Source organism: Amphiura filiformis, unplaced genomic scaffold (genome assembly GCF_039555335.1).
Source record: "Amphiura filiformis unplaced genomic scaffold, Afil_fr2py scaffold_55, whole genome shotgun sequence".
NCBI classification, from domain to species: domain Eukaryota; kingdom Metazoa; phylum Echinodermata; class Ophiuroidea; order Amphilepidida; family Amphiuridae; genus Amphiura; species Amphiura filiformis.
In genome coordinates this window covers 136,733-157,206 of record NW_027305519.1, presented here as the reverse complement: position 1 = coordinate 157,206, position 20,474 = coordinate 136,733, and positions in this window count along the sequence as shown.

Genomic DNA, 20,474 nt, shown 5'->3' with positions numbered 1-20,474 from the left:
AGCACTACGCACTGTTAACGCGCTGTATACGCGTGCGTTGTCATTTTGTACTTCAGAGTGGACAAACTGTAGCAAAGAAATTTCTAGATTTCCAGGCATGATAGTCCTGTATAGACGAATCCAACGAGCCAAATCATGGTCAGGATTTGGGTCGGCCATATTTGGTTCCCCGCATGCATCAAGCAGATGTTGTGAGTGCCCAATTGGGTGGATTAGACCCGCTTAAAATTCGATGTTAGATTCTTTTGTGTTGTAAACTGGCATCATTCTTTTGTCTACGTGTAACACGGGTGATAGAATTCAGTTTAAAATACCCTTCAATGTCGCATCATTTCACATTTTAGGTGAGATAGCTGGGTCCCCATCGCGGCTATGGCTGCCATAGAGGAGTAGGAATGCGTGAAATTGAATTCGTCTATAATCCAGTTTCTGACAATTCATCAGAGACCAAACACAGTGAGTATTTATAATGATACAACAGATTTGTTGGATATCGTCTCCTTTTGGTAACATCGAAGACATACCGTAAAAACTCGATAGTGAGCATATGTGCTTACTATCGAGCGCTTTTGAAAACATGAAATTGCACCATAGTCCGGCACTTTACCAACTGAGCTAATGGGATTGAGACACGCATTTGCAGGTTTACTTGTTCGTATATAACTATGTGTATCGATGATTTGCTCAAAACCATTTACACTTTTGTGGATGGGGCTCTTCATGTTCGCATGTTTCAAAGCGCTCGATAGTAAGCACATTTGCTAACTATCGAGTTTTTACGGTATTAAGTTAAACAAAGAATCTAATCATGTGAATCAGGCGATCTTAAGCTTGTTTTCATTGTTTGATTCAACCGTAATTTACTCTATTGGTCACGCTTATGTGGGTAACATTTTTACTGTTTCTGTAAATTTCAAACAAAAAATAACTACACTGGTAACAAAGGTTATGTATATTATAGAGGTAAGGAATCCAATTACTTCTCTGAAATTTCAGTGATTCAAGACAAGTGGTTCATTATATTGCTAAGAAATGCGGTACATTCTAGCGGTACCTCTTTTTTTCTTATCATAAATAACGTACCGCTTGTCTTGAGTCACTGAAATTCCAGTGTAGTAACTGGATTCCTTGCCCCTATAATATACATATCTTTTGTTACCAGTGTTCTATTTTTTTTTTTTTGAGAAAAATGCAAAAATAGTGACAAATTTATCAAGGGGTGTAGTACCACCTTAATGACACTTGGTGAATAAAATTGAACGTCGGCATAATTCATTATTCACAAACCTTTGGTCCGTTGAAATCGTTATAGCCAGGTAGGTATTCCCCATCTTCGTTTGGCAACCACATATCATCTTTAGGCTCATCTAGACCAGGAAGAGGGCCCGTTTCGCCAACATCCTCCGCGACATCTTCAGGTGGATGTTCGTCTTCCTCCACGGCTCGAGGTGATGCAAATGCTGATGCCCAAAATAGGAATAGACAAAGGACCAACGATCCTCTGGATTTCAGATGCATGATGCTTACGAAACCTGAAATGGAAATGAATGAATAAATAAATCGTCTGACGATTGCCTTCTAGGCATGAGACTCAAATAACGACTACCTATTCTGGAAGGCATGTTTTTTGAATTCTTATATGCTCTCCCTTTATTTTGGATTGAGCACATCTGTTCGAAAAATAAATAAATATAATAAAATAAATAAATAAATAAATAAATAAATAAATAAATAAATAAATAAAAAAATAAATAAATAAATAAATAAATAAATAAATAAATAAATAAATAAATAAATAAATAAATAAATAAATAAATAAATAAATAAATAAATAAATAAATAAATAAATAAATAAATAAATAAATAAATAAATAATAAAGATAGTTAAATAATTCCGATGCTTAAAGGAGCATTTTGTGATCCTAACATCCTCTTTTTATGACATTTTTCAGTAGATATCAACGAAAAAAGCTTATTCCTAAAATTTCAGTTGATTCCGATTGTGCGTTTGCAAGTTATGTATGTGTATTACACTGTTCCATAGGCCAGTGTAGTAATTTCGTTCTGGTGTACCAGAACGTTCTGGTGTAACAGAAAGTAATCCCAATTTCACGATATTTTTGCTAAGCGAATTAATCTGCGAGACATTTTTTTTGTACATAAACATTATGTAGCATGAGATTTCCAGTGGAATAAAACTCTAAAAAAAAAAAAAAAATAACAGGATGGATCTATGATTAGCTTAGGTCGTTTGGGCGTAAACGCGTGCCTTTTTTTTTATGACGGATACCTTCCCCTTCTGCTTTTATATAGTTTGTTAGAAAAAATTGAAGTAATATCCTATATACTATGTAGATAAATAAATCACAAACAAAGTTCTGCGACTTTTGTTTTATCTAAAATGCAGCGTTGTGATATTTTATCAATATCACTTTTACGAGGCTATAAAAGTTGACAAAATATCAATTTAGTCGGTGGTAGATATATCTTGCAATATAATGTTATTCCTGCGTTTAATATGTGATGCGATCAAGCAAAATCAGTCGGAACTCGGATATATTGATTTTGAGATATAGCCAAACAAAGGAACTATTTCTTTTTGTATCACTTTGTTTTGAAATCTCTTTAATTGTTCATATCTTTGTAACTGGTTGTTCAATTTCAATGGTTTTTTTTGCAAAGTCCAGCTCTGTAAATGATGTTTACTATGCTATATGAAACTGAAAATTTAATATTTCCGAGTTCCGACTGATTTTCCTTGATCGCATCACATATGTCGAATTGCATGGGGTTATTGATCGACGCCTCTACAATATTGTGGGTGATGCGTAAAAGGGCCCCCTTTACAGATCGCGTCATCCCCCAAAGGCCTCATATTTTTTGATAAACCCAAGCTCTGTCACCCCTTATTTCTCCAGGGCCCACGGAACCCTTGGTTCTCAGGCAGTGGCGTGGTCATGTGGTGGGATGGGCAACGTGGCTATTTTCAGGGATATAAAGGGATGGCGAAGAGTAAACATGGTAAAGCGTCCTTAAAATAAATGACTAAAAATTGGACAAAGAATTTACAAATGGGCACGAACATTTGGCTTTGCCCCCTCACACCTAAACCCTGCCCACACTACTTTGCTCAGGGTGCCGCTTGAGGGGGGCACCCACATTACCCAGCAAATAAAAATGTTTTTAAAACGTTACAAACCGGTTATAAACACGTTATGATCTTGGTAAAAACATTTTAATAATATTTAAACTTTGTTATGAAAAAAACAAACCACTACAGCATTTTAAAATGTTATTGCACAATATGTTTTGGCAAACATTTTTGCTAAATATTTTGTCTACACTACAGTTGATAATATTATGTTAGAATGTTTTGTATAAATGTTTCAAAAATGTTTCCTAAATGTTATTAAAACGTTTTGTGCCCTTTATATTACCCAACATTTAAACGTTTTCTGTAAAACATTTTTGTTTGCTGGGTAGGTCTAGTCGAGTTTATAGAAAATAAAAACATAGTAACCATTTTGAATAACAGTGTACAAATTGGGCTTCCACTTTCCGTTTTGACTTCTGTTTTGGATACTCTTACACCTTTTGTTGAGCAATATTATCAATAATAGTGTAAAAAGGTGCATGAAATGATTCAATTGCACGAGGCTTCATTTTCAATATTTTTTTAAATCCAACTTGTTAGAGGCACCCTCCTCTCCTGCGAATGGATAAATTAAAAAGCAAATTCTTTTTTATAAAGCAATAATAGCATGATCACCAAATGGCTTCATTTTCCTGACTTTCCCAAGGGGGGGACACATCCCCTTTGTGCACCCCTCCTACGTCTCGCAAGCACGACGCGATATCCACTTCACGGATAATGTCAGCATTACTTCACCCCTCCCCTCCCATTTGACTGGTCTAGCTCCACCCCTGCTGAGTATCCACACTTTCAAATAAAAATTCCTTTAAAAAAGGAATGGGGCGCCCAAATTATGTGAGCTTGGACGTGATATGGTGAATTCCATGGCATGGTGTTTAGATTTGGTCCCGGGATTTGGTATCATAATGATTTTTTCTAGGGAAGAGTAGAAGATGATCAAATGCAAGACAAATGTGTTTGATTGGGGAAGGTGTATCACAGGACCGTTTTGGATGAAATAAATTGAATTGGAATGAAGCTGTCGTGTCAATTTGCGATTATGTGGGGTGGGGGAGTTCAATTTTGGGGCATATTGTAGTGATGATATTGCTTTGGATATTGAATATTGTTGAATTTCGTTACGCAGGGGGGTATATGATGGATAGTATAGAAGAGGATCTACCCCTATGTTGACCAAAAGAAAAGTTTTTATGAATGTATAACGTCTGTGATACATACACATCATAACGTCTGTGATACATATACATCATCTACTTGCTAATACACTGAAAATCTAATAGAGATGAAGGATAAAAGACAATTACAGAACATTCATTCTTCAAAAGTAGCTATATGGGTATACAATGTTTACAAGATAAGAACGTTAATGTTTTGTACATGAACGTAACATCTTTGATACATAGTTGTTAACACACTGAAAATCTGACTAGAGATTTACAATTTGATGATATCCAAAAGAATACTTACTAACTTAGCATTGAAGAATTAAAATAATTACAGAACTTTCATTTGTTAACATACACGTAGCAATGATTAACAATGTTGAAAATACAAACGTAACGTTTTGTTCATAAACATAACATCCTCGACACATCTAGGATCCGCATAATTTGTTGATTAATGTCATAAACAGTCACAAAAGATTTATGGTCTGATCATTTTATCATTTTAAGGGGGACCCGATATTGCATTTGGAAGAACCAGGCTTTTCAATTACTATCAAAACTGCTGGGTACCAAACTTTTGATACAGCTTGTATAGTAATTTGTTCTAATTTCCATGCAAAAGGAGCCAGTTGTTTCATCCTTAAAACAAATAGGCTACACCATAATTTCCAATTACCCCATGCAGATAGATAAGACCTTGGTAAGATAAGCGTGTTAATTGTTATGTCACTATCACTATCTTGATCTTGATAAGATGCCTGACCTTGAAACTTTGGGTACAAAAACTCATACTCTGCAAGTTAGGTCAAATTTTGCACTATGATTGTTTATTTGAGCTTATTGGACTATGCCATTCAGATTAGGCTATTGTAATCCATAGTGTTGGTCACCGTCTATCGGGTTCTAAGAGGCGGTAAACTGGTTACAAAGGTCAAAGTGGTTACAAAGGTCAAAGGTCTCGATTTATTTGGTGTTTTTACAAATCCATTAATTTTGTCTTTTAAACAAAGAATATACGCACACCATTTTATCCTGTGCATAACAGAAAACAATAATAAAATAAAATCCAAGCATATTGTGGATTTATTTCTGAGCAAGGGCATAATTTTAGCAAAATAGCACAACAATTGCGGAGTAAATCTAGTAAGACTGAAATTAGAAGCTACTCACAAGTACATGCCTATATTGTGGGACGCCTCCGTAGAGGGCGCCCCAAAAAGTTCTGCGGCCCCTGAGTAGAATATTGAATGGTGCCGTTAATTTCTATTGAGCACTGTTTTTCTATCCTGACTTTTTTCCGTGACAAAATAATTTGAAGCAATTTAGAACTAGTAAAACATTATTCTAAGTTTGCTTGGAGCTATTTTGGCTTGAAATATTTTGCAATTATACCCCCTTATTAAACTGTTAGTTATAATTACAGAGAAAGCATTTAGGGGGTCCGTTCAGTGGCACTAAAAGCATTAAAATTTAGCGGTGGGCAATTATTTGTTCCGATTTTACTGGGAATTTTTTTGCGTGAGAAAAATATCAATTTTTAACTATTTTAGCCTCCAAATGAAGGTGTGTTTTGCTATTCGCGAAGCCCACAAAATGTTGCAATTTTATCCTATTTGGGCTAACACTGTGTTTTCATGCTAAAAAGGAAGGTGCACAGGGCAATTAAAAAAGAACCGTATCCTAGCACCATAACTAAACAATACCAAACAAATACATAATTCGTATGTAAAAAATCCTATTTTCAAAGAGTCCTATTGGGCTATTCCAGAAAACAGATGCACACCCCTTATAGAGGAGTTCGGATTTCTGGACTTTTTTCTGGACAGAATCGGAAATCCTCAATTTGAGAGCTTATTTTGGACAATTCTGTGATTTTTCACTCATTTAATTGCATTTCCAAGTTGTTGTTTTTCCAAGTAACATTGACAACTGGAATTCCAGTCGTTTTCAGAAAGCAGACTTGGAAATCCATACATTTCTTTTTATTGAAAAGCTACTCCTCTATAAGGGATGTGCAATTATTTTCTGGAATAGCCCGTTATAGAGTCCTTATTTTATTTCCCTAAGTATATATTCTATTTTATAATTGAATTTAATTAATTTAAGGGGGTACTACACCCCTGCCCAATTTTGGGCCTAATTTTGCATTTTTCTCAAAACTTAGAGCGCATTGGTGACAAGTAAGATATGTATATTATAGGGGCAAGGACTACAACTATTGCACTGGAAATTTTTATTTCAGTACAGACAACAGTTGTGGAGTTACAGCCATAAATGAGGGAAAACCAATATTTGATCAATAAATCAATAACTACTTGCCTTGAGTTGCTGAATTTTCAGTGCAGTAGTTGTAGTCCTTGCCCCTATAATATACATATCTTACTTGTCACCAATGCGCTATAATTTTTGAGAAAAATGCAAAAAAACAAAATTGGCCAGGTGTAGTACCCCTTAACAATGTTTTCTCTCAGATATATCAACAGATGGCATTCGGGCGTCGACACACCAAGTTAGTTAGTGCTTTACATTAATAACTGATATTCAAATCAAATACGATTTTATGACAGAAATCAATAAGCTTTTATGACAGTTTGGAAGTCATTAAACGCGAACAATTATTTTTAATAGAAGGTATGTAGTTGAATACACTTCTCAAATTAACTTAATCGAGGATTTCATGATCCTAGCATCCTCTTTTTATGACATTTTTCAGTAGATATCTACGAAAAAAGCTACGAACAGCCACTGAACACCCCCATGATATACCATTGCCTACCAACAGTAACCGAAATGGTAAATTGGGCTTCATTCCTTCTCTTTAAAAACAATATTCCGCTTGAGAAGAAATTTTTACCCACACGGTTACATTTCAGCACATCACATCAAAGCTCCATTTGGGCGCCCCAGTCCTTTTTTAAAGGAATTTTTATTTCAATTGGAAAGGATTCGTCCATGACTTCAGCCGACAAGATTAAAAAACAATGAAAATCAATCCTTTCGTTTGAATATTAAATTGGAAAAGATTTGTCCATAACTAAAAGATTTATATAGAATCACTTCTTTCAATTTATTACAAAGATTGAAAATTCAAATCATTTGATTTAATATTTAGTCAAAAAGTTTGTCTCTTACTGCAATCGGCAAAAGATTGAAAAATCAATCTTTTTGATATAGGCCTAATACTCAATAGGAATATAAGAGAGTAGACCTTACATTTTAACATAATCGGACCATTGCGTCACTTGCTGTAATAGATTTCTGTATTTTCTTTCAAACCGACATTTTTGGGACACCCTATACTTGGCTTATAAGATAGGTTGACTAGTTGAGGATTCATTTTAAACGCCGTTGGACCAGATGGTATTTGATTACCGTAATCATGGCAAGTTAGAAACATCTATCAGATTTGTTTAACGAAGTCATAAATCCATTAAGTAAGAGTTCAAATTCAGGCTATTGTACGTAAGAATTCCTACAAACAATTTGCAAGATTGAAAAATGAAAACTTCGAGTTGATCGCTTCCAGCAAAAAAAATAGTCCGCGGATCCGGAGTCTCAACTGAAGCCATTTTGGGCCCCTAACAGCAGTAAATTTTGAGTTTCCCGTCACATAATTTCTGAAAACAAGTGAGGTAACTTTTTCATTATTCATTTATTTTCTGCCTTTCATTATATGACCAACACGCATGTAAAATCTCACTTGAAAATGGATAGTAGCCCAAATGAGGTTCAAAAGTATATTAAAAAGAGTTAGCAAGGTTGACAGCAAAATGTATGTTTTGATTTTGATTTTTCCACAAAAAATAAATGGATATTCATCATTTTTTTGCTAATATAACCAGTTTTTATCGGTATTTTTTGGAAATCACAATAATGAATTCAAGTGAGGGTCAGAAAATGAAGTCAGGGCGGGTGACGGAAACTCAAAATCAACTTTCCTTGGCATGTGCATAATTTTTACACTAAAAAAATTGGCAATTTATCGTGATTTTTGCGCGTGGCGCGGAAAGCTCTTAAATTAGGATGCATGTGTATATAGGTATTTTTTTCCGAAACGTAGATATGGATTTCTTGTGAAAACTATCTATCTTGTGAAAATAATCTTTCACTTGGTGGACCATTTTCACACTATCAATGTGTGCAATTTTAGTTGAAAAAAGCAAAAGGTTGGACTTTTATGGAAATGAAGTCCCAGTTGAACCATTTTGTGACACTAGGTTAAAAAGAAAAAAGAAGATGCACATCGCAATTTTGTCAATATTGTCCCGGTCTTTCGAGCCCCTTCCCGAGCCATGATTCCAACCCCGTCCCATTTTTTTTTTTGGGAGGTGGTCAAGTTTCAATTCCACCCGCGTAGCATGACGTAAAGCATGAGAGTTTATTTTAAACTTGATATGTGCGAAAAGTGGTTCAACTCGGGCGATTAGCTATAGGCTACTATTAAGTAAAATCGGGCATATCGTTTGAATCTGAACTAGGAAAGAATACAAGTTAAGGGATGAAATCAAAACTCGACCGGCAGTTCCGTCCGGTTGCCATTGTTTAGAACAATAGCAAGCGGATGGAACCGCCGGTCAAGTTTTGATTTCATCCCTAAGTGTTTCTATAAGCAAATTACTCATTCTACTGCATATCACATTTACACCATAACCCCGTTTATTTTATTTATTTTTCAGAAAAGCAAAAACGGAATTTGCATGAAAGTCCATTTTACGCGATGCAAGCTTGATATGCGCGAAATTGTCAGAAGTGGTCCAATTCGTTTTCTGGACGATTTAGTTAATTGACCATAGCGTTTGAGCCCGACCTATAAAACACAAACCAATTAATGTTTTTAGCCAAGATTTTACCGATTCCACTGCATATAACATTGTTGCCATGCTCTCTCATTTTTTTCTATAAAACAAAATTACACTGATATTGTACATTTTTTACAGTCACGAGTGACATATGTGGTGCGATCAAGCAAAATCAGTCGGAACTCGCAAATATTAATTTTGAAATAAAAGGAAACATTTCCTTTTGTTTCCTCTTGTTTTGGAAACTCTATAATTGCTCATATCTTTGGAACTGGTTGTTCAATTTCAGTGGGGTTTTCTGCAATATCCAACTTAGTAAATGCTTTTTACTATGAGAAACTGATAATTTAATTTTTCCGAGTTCCGACTGATTTAGCTTGATCGCATCACATATGTGTGTACAGGCAATAACCTGAATGTCAACCAATTTTATGGTCTATTTGGTGTAAGTTTAAATGTTCAATAGTTTAATGGATTTATAACTTTGTTTAAACAAACCATATATGAATCAATTAAATTAATCAAATGGACCATCTGGTCTGACGATGTTTAACACGCTACATTTATCTTCTGCGAATTCGTTGTAGTCAACTATTTTTCTCCCAGAATTTCATTTTGTTCTTTTGCTACTTTTTTTCTTCATTCGTTTTTATTCCCTCTTTCTATCATTCGCCTTTTCGGTCTTTGTGTGTTCTGAAAAAACACCATGCCTGTGAAAAAAGTTAAGATTATCTACCCTTCATATCCCTACCAGTTCCACTTAAATTAGGGTGGGGCAGGGAACACTCAGAAGGTAAGAGGGATGTTAATGTCCGGAGACAGCTGAACATTCCTTTTTTTCCTGTGTGGATTTAAAAACATGGGCAGCAAGATACGACCCTCTGCTATAGTGGCGTAGATTTCTTTTTGACATTTGGGGGGGTGCGGTTTAAAATTTGTTCTTGAGGTAGGCCTATAGTGAATCCGGCACCTTTTGTGAAAAACAAAACAAAACAAAACTCATGGTACCACTGTGGTACGGTGAAATATGGTACAAAAGTGGAATAAATTCATGCGAAGTGTGCAAAAATTGGCATTTTTTAGCTTAAAATCGCCAAATTTTGTCCAGAAACCCACATACACACAGGCATCAACATTCGGGGGATGATTGTATGGTCCACCCCCCCCCCATCCCACAGGATCTACCCCTATGCCCATTGCAGCAAATCTATCAGGACTGGTCTGACGATGTTTGACACGCTACATTTATCTTCTGCGAATTCGTTGTAGCCAACTATCTTTCTCTCAGAATTTCATTTTGTTCTTTTGCTACTTTTTTTCTTCATTCGTTTTTATTCCCTCTATCTATCGCTCGCTTTTTTGGTCTTTGTGTGTTCTGAAAAAACACCACGCCTGTGAAAAAAAGTGAAGATTATCTACCCTTCATATCCCTACCAGTTCCACTTAAATTAGGGTGGGCGGGGAACACTCAGAAGGTAAGATGGATGTTAATGTCCGGAGATAGCTGAACATTCTTTTTTTTCCTGTGTGGATTTAAAAACACGGGCCAGGAGGTAAATAACATGTTAACTGGGTGGGCAAATGCCCACCCAGTAAATTATTTTGCCCACCCAGTAAATTCAACTTGCCCATTGCCCAAAAGTGCCCACCCAGTAAATTATTTTGCCCACAAAAAATTGGGCACCATCATAAAATTAGTACCAAGGCAACGTGCATCTCTTGAAATCAACTTATTGAATAATGAATTTTCTTAACATCTCTCAATTCATTCATTTACCATGTTTACAACTTAGAATAATTATCACAAAGTACAAAATGGTATAGGAAGCCAAAAATGAATATTATTTTGAACAATTTCCATACAAAACCTGACAGAATTCTTATGAGCCCATAAATTGGGATATTCTTTGGATATGCATGTTTTAATATACGGTACTTGAAACATTTATATCGAAACTTAATCCAGATATACATTACATTTCAAATCTTTGAGCATGCACAAATAGGTAATTTATAGTATCATGAAAATGATTTCATGCAATCAATTAGGTCTATAGTATTTATAAGAATTGACAAAATAAACATTTTAATTATGTTTGCGAAATAGGTCAATATAATTGCCAAATTCTTTTATTATGTAATTGTTTTGTTCATTACTTTTTACACCTTTCGACTGTGACTCCACATTAGTCTGTATTAATTTGTGCAACATTCGGCCTATGTTTTAAGAATTAACAAAATAAACATTTTAATAATTATATAGTTGGGAAATAGGTCAATATAATTGAGGGTTGTCCATTATTGCCAAATTCTAGTAAATTAATTTTCCGGCTAGGGTGATACCGGGAATACCAAACCGCAGAGATGCCAGTTTGGGCCACTCAAAAGCCTGAAACTTTGTGAAAAAATGCCTGTAATAATGTGTAAATTTGGATAAAAAGTTCAATAAAATGGGCTGAAGATAATTAAAAGTGCGGACATTTTGACTTAAATAAAAGAAGGAATTCAAGCATGAGAAGGAAAAGTTGCATCTCTGATACCGGAAATTACTGGGAAGTACTTAGTTAGTAAATATCTGGTCAAATGCTGGTTTGGCAATCATTTTTTGTATAAATTTTAGAAATATAGTTTTGTTCATGTTTTTGTTTTTAACACATTTTCATAATTTCTAATCAAATAATTTCAATACATTTAAGAAAATACCACTCCAAAACAGGTAGGCCTATAATTAAATTTATATTTCTTTAATCTGTGAGTGATTTGTGTCTGTGTCAAGAATTAAAAGTCAAAACATTATTTCACTGTAATACCAAATAAAACCATTACTCTTTCCATCTAAATTTATTGCTTTTTCTCTACCTAGGAGTAATGGTGAGTGATAATTAGAGTAAGATTTTTAAATGTTTAAAGTGAAACTAATACGATATAATTTTTCTTGAAAGTTGCAACATGAATATGCTAATATCTATTACAAGATGCATTTAGGGGAGGGTAAAGTCCACTTTTTACATCAAAGCCAACTTCCACGCAAAACCAGGTCTACATTTCCGAAAATCCAAACGCCCGGTTGCCATTAATTATCGCTGCCCACCCAGTAAATTATTTTCCCCAATTTGAGGGCAAAAATAAATAAAATTGCCCATCCAGTAAATTATCCTTATTTACCTCCCTGACACGGGCAGCAAGATACGACCCTCTGCTAGTGGCGTAGATTTCTTTTTGACATTGGGGGGCGGTTGGAAATTTTTCTTGAGGTAGGTCCGATAGTGAATCCGGCACTTTTTTGTGAAAAAAAAATATAACTCATGGTACCAATGTGCACGATGCGTGCAAAACATTTTTTGCCATATTAATACGGTGAAATATGGTACAAAAATGGAATAAATTCATGCGAAGTGTGCAAAAATTGGCACTTTTGAGCTTAAAATCGCCAAATATGAGGTTAATTTGTCCAGAAAACCACATACACACAGGCATCAACATTGGGGGGATGTTTGTATGGTCCCCCCCAAGGATCTACGCCTATGCCCACTGCAGCAAATTCCACAATTATGAAATAAATATCTATCAGGACTGTGTGTTGTAAGAAACATTTACTAATGTTTTATTGCAATTGTACATACACCTAACTGTTCACCTTCAATATAATATACACATAATTAATGACTTAGGCCTGCCTAAAAATTGTTTGATTGGCGTAACAGAAAAAAAATATTAGGGTAGGTAGGTATAGGGATTTTTTTTTTTTTTTTACTTTTAAAGCTGCAAATTGCATTTGATAAAGGGCTTGGAACATTTTTTCTTCCTTTTTTAAAATTAAATTTCGTTATTTATTTATTTATTTATTTTGCAAAACAATTAAACAAACCCTCAAAAACAAAACAAACCCAGGTCAGGCCTAATTTTAGGGTAGGGTTACGTCAATCAAACAATATTTTTTAGGCCTTAACACTTGATTATTAATGTGATGATATTTACAATATAAGCAACAACATTATTTTGGGCTATTCCAGTTGAAATCCACAGCCCCTATGGAAGACATGACCTTAATCTTCCACTCAGGGAGTGTAGACTTCAAACAAAGTCACCCATTCAGGTAACCCCCATTAAGGTCATGTCGTCCATAGGGGAGTATGTATTTCAACTGGAATAGTCAAATCGACCTGTGAAGCACAGTCTTGATCAGAGTCGATTTGGGCTCCGTCCTCACTGAACAAATCAACTGGGATGGAGACTAGAAGCACCTGAAGCACATATTCGTTCAAATGAGTAACCCAATGTTGTATAATATAAGTTAATTTTATTTTGTAGCTAATCTTTGGAATAACTCAGTTGACATTAATACACGTTCCAACTTTGAATAGAGAATTTTTGCCAGGCTTATTGATAATAATCGTATGGTATTGCATATAGTATGGATTCCCCATCTCTCTGCCCCTACTCTCCTTCTCTCCCCCTCTCTCTCCTCTCTTTTTTCTTCTTTCTCCCTCCTTTTCCTCTTTTTTCCTTGCACTAGGGGCGGGGGCCCAAATAGGCAACTTTTGCCAGGGGGGCAATTGCCCCCCGGCAGCTACGCCACTGATTGAATCCAATGCGACCATGGCGACCTGAAGAAGTAGAGTTACAAGCATTTGATGAGAAGGTCGAGTTTTAAAAGTGACAAACTGACCTATTCAAAAATCCACGGACTAGACTTCTGGTTTGAGAGTAGTGGATGGCTAATTTAAATCGAAAACAGAAGCAACAAAAGAAAACTGAAAATAAAATAAAAGTTGTGAAAAGTACAGAGAACAAAAAACTGAAAAAAAAAAATCCCTTACTGCTTTAAAGAAACCCTGACTAAAGAAACTGTGTTGTCTCTTTATTGCGCTTGCTGGAATCCTTTTACCTAGTATTATAGGCCAGTTTGTCCCTTTTAAAATGGGACCTTCGTCTAATCAAATGCTTGTAACTTTACTTTTTTTGAGGTCACATTGGATTCAATGAGGTGTCATAATGTGCAAGATTAGATAGTGTATCTATTAAAAAATAATGTACCCAAATATGATTTATAGAAATTTTTTTCCAAGTGTAAGGATATTTTTTGGGCGCAGTATATTTCTTAAGTTATACTCTGTAATAGGGCCCCATAGAATAGCAGTGCTTTGTCACTCAAGGAGCTACCCTGTATTCGCTACTTGCACGGTTCCGCCATTATGCACTATGTGCGGGGGAGAGCCTCGAACTGGCAGCATACATGAATGGGAATTGAACTAGTCATAACGTTCTGTGTAAGGTTACATAATTCTTCCTTTCATGTATGCTGCCAGTTCGAGGCTCTCCCCGCACATAGTGCATAATGGCGGAACCGTGCAAGTAGCGAATAACGCAAGCGCAAATAAATAAATAAATAAGGTAATCTTTGTATCGCGCCTTGGTGCCATTAATTTGGTGAATTTGAATTTATCATCATAATACTAATAATCATGGCGTGTCCGTCCGTCCCTCTGTCCGCGCACTTTCGCGTGTGCGTGGCTCGCTAACGCGTGCTCGCGGTGCGTATCGCGTGCGCGCTATCGCGTAGTGCGCGGAGTATACCGACGGGCGCAGTGCGAGCATCGGAAAGCATTACAGTGTGGTTAATCGTGCAGGTGCATCTCATCGGATTCCAAAACGGCACACGTGCAGAGGCCTATTAGTATAGTTTAAAAGGTCAGGGCAAGTAGGCCTATATGGGTAACGGGTGTTGGGTAATTAGAGATAGTCACAAGAACCACCCAACCCGAGAACCGCGAAATCTAGTTATTATTATTATTCATATTATAAATATTATAAGAGGTAACTTAACCAAACCAGAGTGTTACAATAATTATTGTACAACAAAACAAACAAAATCCAGTCTGTGCACAACCCACTTCAATTCACCATTTTTTTAACTTGGGTTGTGCGCCAAATGGAATTTTGTTTACACTGTCTACTTTAAGATCAGGTATTAAAGAGCAGTAAATCCTCAAAAATCCGAAAAGCCCACATTTATGTCACAACACAAAAATTTTCTTAAAACATTTATTCAAAACATTTAAATGACATTTATATGTCAGGCTATATAAATCTACCAAAAAACGTTTCAAAACGTAAAAAAAAAAAAAAAATAAAAAAATCTTTCCTGTGTGGCTTTTCACCCTTTTTTAAACTTGGTCCCATTTAGTAAAGTAGTATTAACATGAAGAATGAGTCCTAATTTTTACATGCAACAATGTACTCTTATAGGTTTAAGACTGTTCGAAAGCGGTGCAATAGGACGTAGGCTACCGTATGTATTATCAAAAACATTTCAAGGTTTATGTTTTATTATATTGCGTGATCATAAAGAGTAGTAGAGTATTATATATACTTAGCAAATTGACTGTGTGTCAACCTGCTACATATAGGCCCTACATCTGTACATAAGGCGCAGAATCGCACATGCCGATGAAGAATTTAACAAAGTGAGTATTTGCTACAAAATACATTATAACGTCTATACGGAAAAAAACTTCAATTACGCACGAACATTAATTCATTTGCTCTACAAAATAAACATTGACAACTAAGAAAACCAACAAGTAGCCTATAGATGACTTCGTATGGGTCTTTAAAAACTTTCATAAATGGGACCAAGTTTAAAAAAGGGTGAAAAGCCACACAGGAAAGATTTTTTAAACTTTGGCCACTTTTTACGTTTTGAAACGTTTTTTGGTAGATATTAATTCTGTTTTTGAGGTAAAAATATTGCGCGCTAAGTGGTTCTTTGTAGCCATGCGAGGTGAACTAGTTGGATATCCATATTTCGCGGTTAATGGTGCTTTGTAGCCCTGCAAGGGCAAACTAGTTGGATATCCATATTTCGGGGTGAGTGGTTTTTGAAGCTCCGAGGGCAAACTAGTTGGATATCCATATTTCGCGGTTAGCGGTTCTTCGTAGCCCTGCGGGGCAAACTAGTTGGATATCCATATTTCGCGGTTAGCGGTTCTTTGTAACCCTGCGGGGCAAAACTAGTTGGATATCCATATTTCGCGGTTTGTGGTTCTAGTGGTTTTAACGACCCGTAACCACCCCAGTCAGCTGCATACCGCATCCAGCTATTTTAATTATCAAAATACTAGTTTTTTAATGCTATGGGGTAACAGCATTATTAAAAAAATTAATAGCTGAACCCAATAGTTCAGCCAAGGACTGGAAACGACATATTGATGACTTTATATAGAGTGTATTCAATAAACCCAAGGCGGAACGAGAGTTGCTAAGTAACCGCTATCCGAACCATAAACACACATGCATGATCAGACAACGAGTATTCAATTTCCTCATAGCATCCCACGTTGTACACGTCAGTCGAATTTGGCGGTGTTGGTTTGTTAGCCCTCCAAGTTATAACATCGTTCACTTTGTGTTGAACATTGTATGTGGGCCTCGCTGTAATAACATAAAGATCAGTATTCGCTACTTGCACGGTTCCGCCATTATGCACTATGTGCGGGAGAGCCTCGAACTGGCAGCATACATGAATGGGAATTGAACTAGTCATAACGTTCTGTGTAAGGTTACATAATTCTTCCTTTCATGTATGCTGCCAGTTCGAGGCTCTCCCGCACATAGTGCATAATGGCGGAACCGTGCAAGTAGCGAATGATCAGTGTGGTATCACAGAGCAGACCCTTGAGAGGGTCTGCTCATTTGGCTCATTTGCATGGCAGTCGGACTCACCATTGTATTTGATCATTTGTGTATGGAGAGCAATGGCGACCCGTCATTGTATTTGTTCATGTGTGTATGGAGAGCCACTCTTGGAGCCCATGGGACTTAGGCTAGGTCCTCAGGTAGAGTCAGACGCTGTATGTACTAGAAACGCCCATTCTTGATTCTGCGTTCATTCAATGTTAGCATTAAATTTGTATTGCCCGGCGGCCCCGCGTAATGGAAAAACCTGAAGTTGTTACATAAAAAGAAATGAAAATTAAAAAAAGCAAGGTTCCACCTGAGTACATATTAAATTGGTGTAGAAATTGTTTTCAAATATATATATGAATTTAGACAAACATACGGGATATAATGAACCTTTGACATGACGCCATGATGACATGATTTTATTAGTCGTTTTGTATATCATAATACCAGTATTTGTAATTTTATATTATATAGAACTAATATTTTGCATCATAAATGCGCAGTTCATATGCACAGACGATTACTAATCTTCAAGACTTCAAAATAACATGTTACTAAGCAGGTAATAGGTGCTGGCCTTGTCCTATTGTACTTGTTCATTTGTGTATGGAGAGCTCACTGACCTGTTAATAGAGGTCAATGGGATAGCTTCTTTATGGGGCACTTCTCCATCGGTTTCAGGGCGCAGTTCATTGAACTCAGCGGGATTCTATTGCAAGTGCTTTTATATTATTACAAAACGGATCGTGGTTATTGCCTTGACAAATCTAATACATAATTCATACCAGGGATTAACGCGGCTCTGTACTCTAGCCATTGTTTCTTTCTCAAAATTGAGTTTTTATGATATGTTTGTACCTTGTTATGTTTTTTATAAATACAAGGAATGAAAATCCAGATTTGTAAACTCCAACTGCAATATTTTAAGGATTTTATTTCACTATTCCACTCGTGTTTGAAATTGAAAAGGAAAGAAAATCTTTGTTGTACCAGCAAGGTACACGCGCGCAACAACTCATCGCGTTGCGTATCGCGCAATTTGTTAACGCACAAATACGCGACGCTTATCTGCATGCGCGGCGCATCTTATGGAAACACCACGGAAGCACTGATTTCACAAAAACCTAGTGGTCAAATGGCTCCGTTTTAGCTGATAAAATGTGGGTTTTTCAAGTTCTTTCCCCGATTTAAATATCAAGTTATGAATGGATTTCGCTCAAACTTCTCAAAGGGCTGTGGATTTACCCGATGTTCACGTAATATAAGTTACAAAAACGAAAACTGTCGCATTCTCCTGTGAGATTCGATGAAAGTGCAAAATGTGACCACTTTAAACTTCAACGGCCATTATTTCAATGTTCATTTTCTCGGTAAAATGACGTTTTAGGTACACGATAACTCAATAAATACAGCATCTATAGGTAAGCAAATATGATCATCGTAAAAAGCATGATCGACTCAAGAAACGGTTTTCTCATTTTTGTATATTTTGGTCTATTTCCGATTTTGGGCATCATTTTGTGCAAATAGGCGTTTTTGAATTTTAAAAAGTTCATTTTGATGCCTTATATGGTCAATATCTCAAAAAATAAGGCCAATATCAAAAAAATAAAAAAACGTTTTTGGAATGGAGCCTCGAGATTGAGCTAAAAACAAAATAAAATATTTTGGAAAGAGTGTTTTTTTTTTATGATGTATCTAATAAATATTGCCAAAAACTCACTTTTTTGTGATTTTCTTTAAAATTGTTGTTTTTACCCCAAATCTGTATTTATATTAAGATTTATTGATGTCTTGCCTTCATAAAAATGTATACTTTTATATGTTTTGCGCGAATAATTACAAAGTTATTGCACTTTTACTACATGCATGTCTGAGAGTACACAGCCACCTTAATAAATCCAGGGGTGCGGACATTTCATTGGTCGCAAACCACCGGGATTCGATACAAGTTTGCGTTGTAAATGAATGCGTGAATAAGAGTGTCATCCCCTTGGCGCGATATTTGATTTCTGAAAATACTCAAGTTGCCGTTCAAAATGCCTAAAAATCATCAAGATATTGCAATACTGTCTAAAGTGATGTAAAATTGTGGCAAATTTGTATGATTTATCGCACATAATTTCTGCGTAGCGTGGAGAATCATTTACATAGGATTTTGGAGAAAAAATGTTATAATTTTAGGGAAATATAGAATGGCGGAAGAAACAAATAAAACATTTTCCTGGAATGTGTAGACCATACTCTTTCTGTTCCTATTGATTTGGATACTGAAATAATTCTTAAAATGAAGCTGTTGGGTGATTTATGTTGGCGTTTCTAGAGTGTGTCATTATTGGCAAACATCTAGGGATATTGTTGAGAGGGCACTCGATTCACGAGATTTCTTTTGCAAGAACGCCAAAATAGCACGAATTTTGTTGGTTTGCGACTGAAAAGTGTCCGCACTATAGATTTCTGCCATGCAAATTAGCTAGTGTCAGTGGGTAAGAAAGTGGCATCTTTTGAATCGTTAAGACAAGCCACATAATCTTATGTAAAACTCTGCTGGGTGTTTCGATCATGTATTATGCGTGTTTGGTCAAGTGAGGGTAATTTGTAAAGCATCAACTTGTGAACAAGTCATAGAGGGTTTGATCATGCTGATGATGTTGCAATTTTGGACGACTTCTGAGTGTTTAAAGCCCAAAATGAATGAATAAAATCGTGTATGAGATATTTGCGGGGATATTTGGGTGCATTGGGCACTTATGGGTTGGGTATAATAGATTTCTATGTATACAATTAAGTCTGATATATTTTCGATGGAATATATATTTTCACTTGAAAAGTTAGTAGTTTTCTGAATTGCAATTTCTGAATATTATATAAAAGGTGAGAATAAGACTATAAATGTAAGAGTATGGGATAATTTTGATTGTTAATAAATGCGAAACGCAAGGTGTAGACATCAGCAATATCAGGGATTGCCGCGATTCTTGCAGTAGCTTTTATGAATAGAATACAATAGTGGATACAATAGCGGATACAATAACGGAACAATAGAGCTCTCTTACGGGCAAATAAACCTCGTCGCGTTTTGCTAAATTTCACTTCTTCTTTTTCATGAACTAACCGTTATTTTTTTTAAACTTGTGGCAAAACTTCGACCGAAGTTTTTAATATCATGAATATGTTTTTAAAACTTTATGTAACTTTATGTAAATTATTTTGGGCAAACATTTTTGTAAAATATTTTGTCAATACGTAAACATTCTATTTGAATGTTTTGCATCACCTTTTTAAAAATGTTTTATGAATGTAAAAACATTTTAATACCCTATTATGTGACGAGTCATGTCAAAAGGCAGGATCGTAAATGTAGAAATAGCCAATCAATTTGCCTGGGGTGATTTTCTTCACAATTTGGGTTTGTTGCAAATTTGTGATTTTATTGATGTTTAGAATATTGTCTGATAGTTTCAGACCGGAATATAACTGGCATCTGGTATTTTTTGAGACATTTTTCAAGGTAATTCCAACTCTCAACATTGTCAATAATATTTTCAAAGGCCGGTATCGCAATTTCCAATTTTATAATACCATAACTTACAAACTCATATCTTCGCATAGGAATGTCAGATTTCATTTGGGAAAACGGTGTTGTGGAGCAAAATATCTCTTTAATTA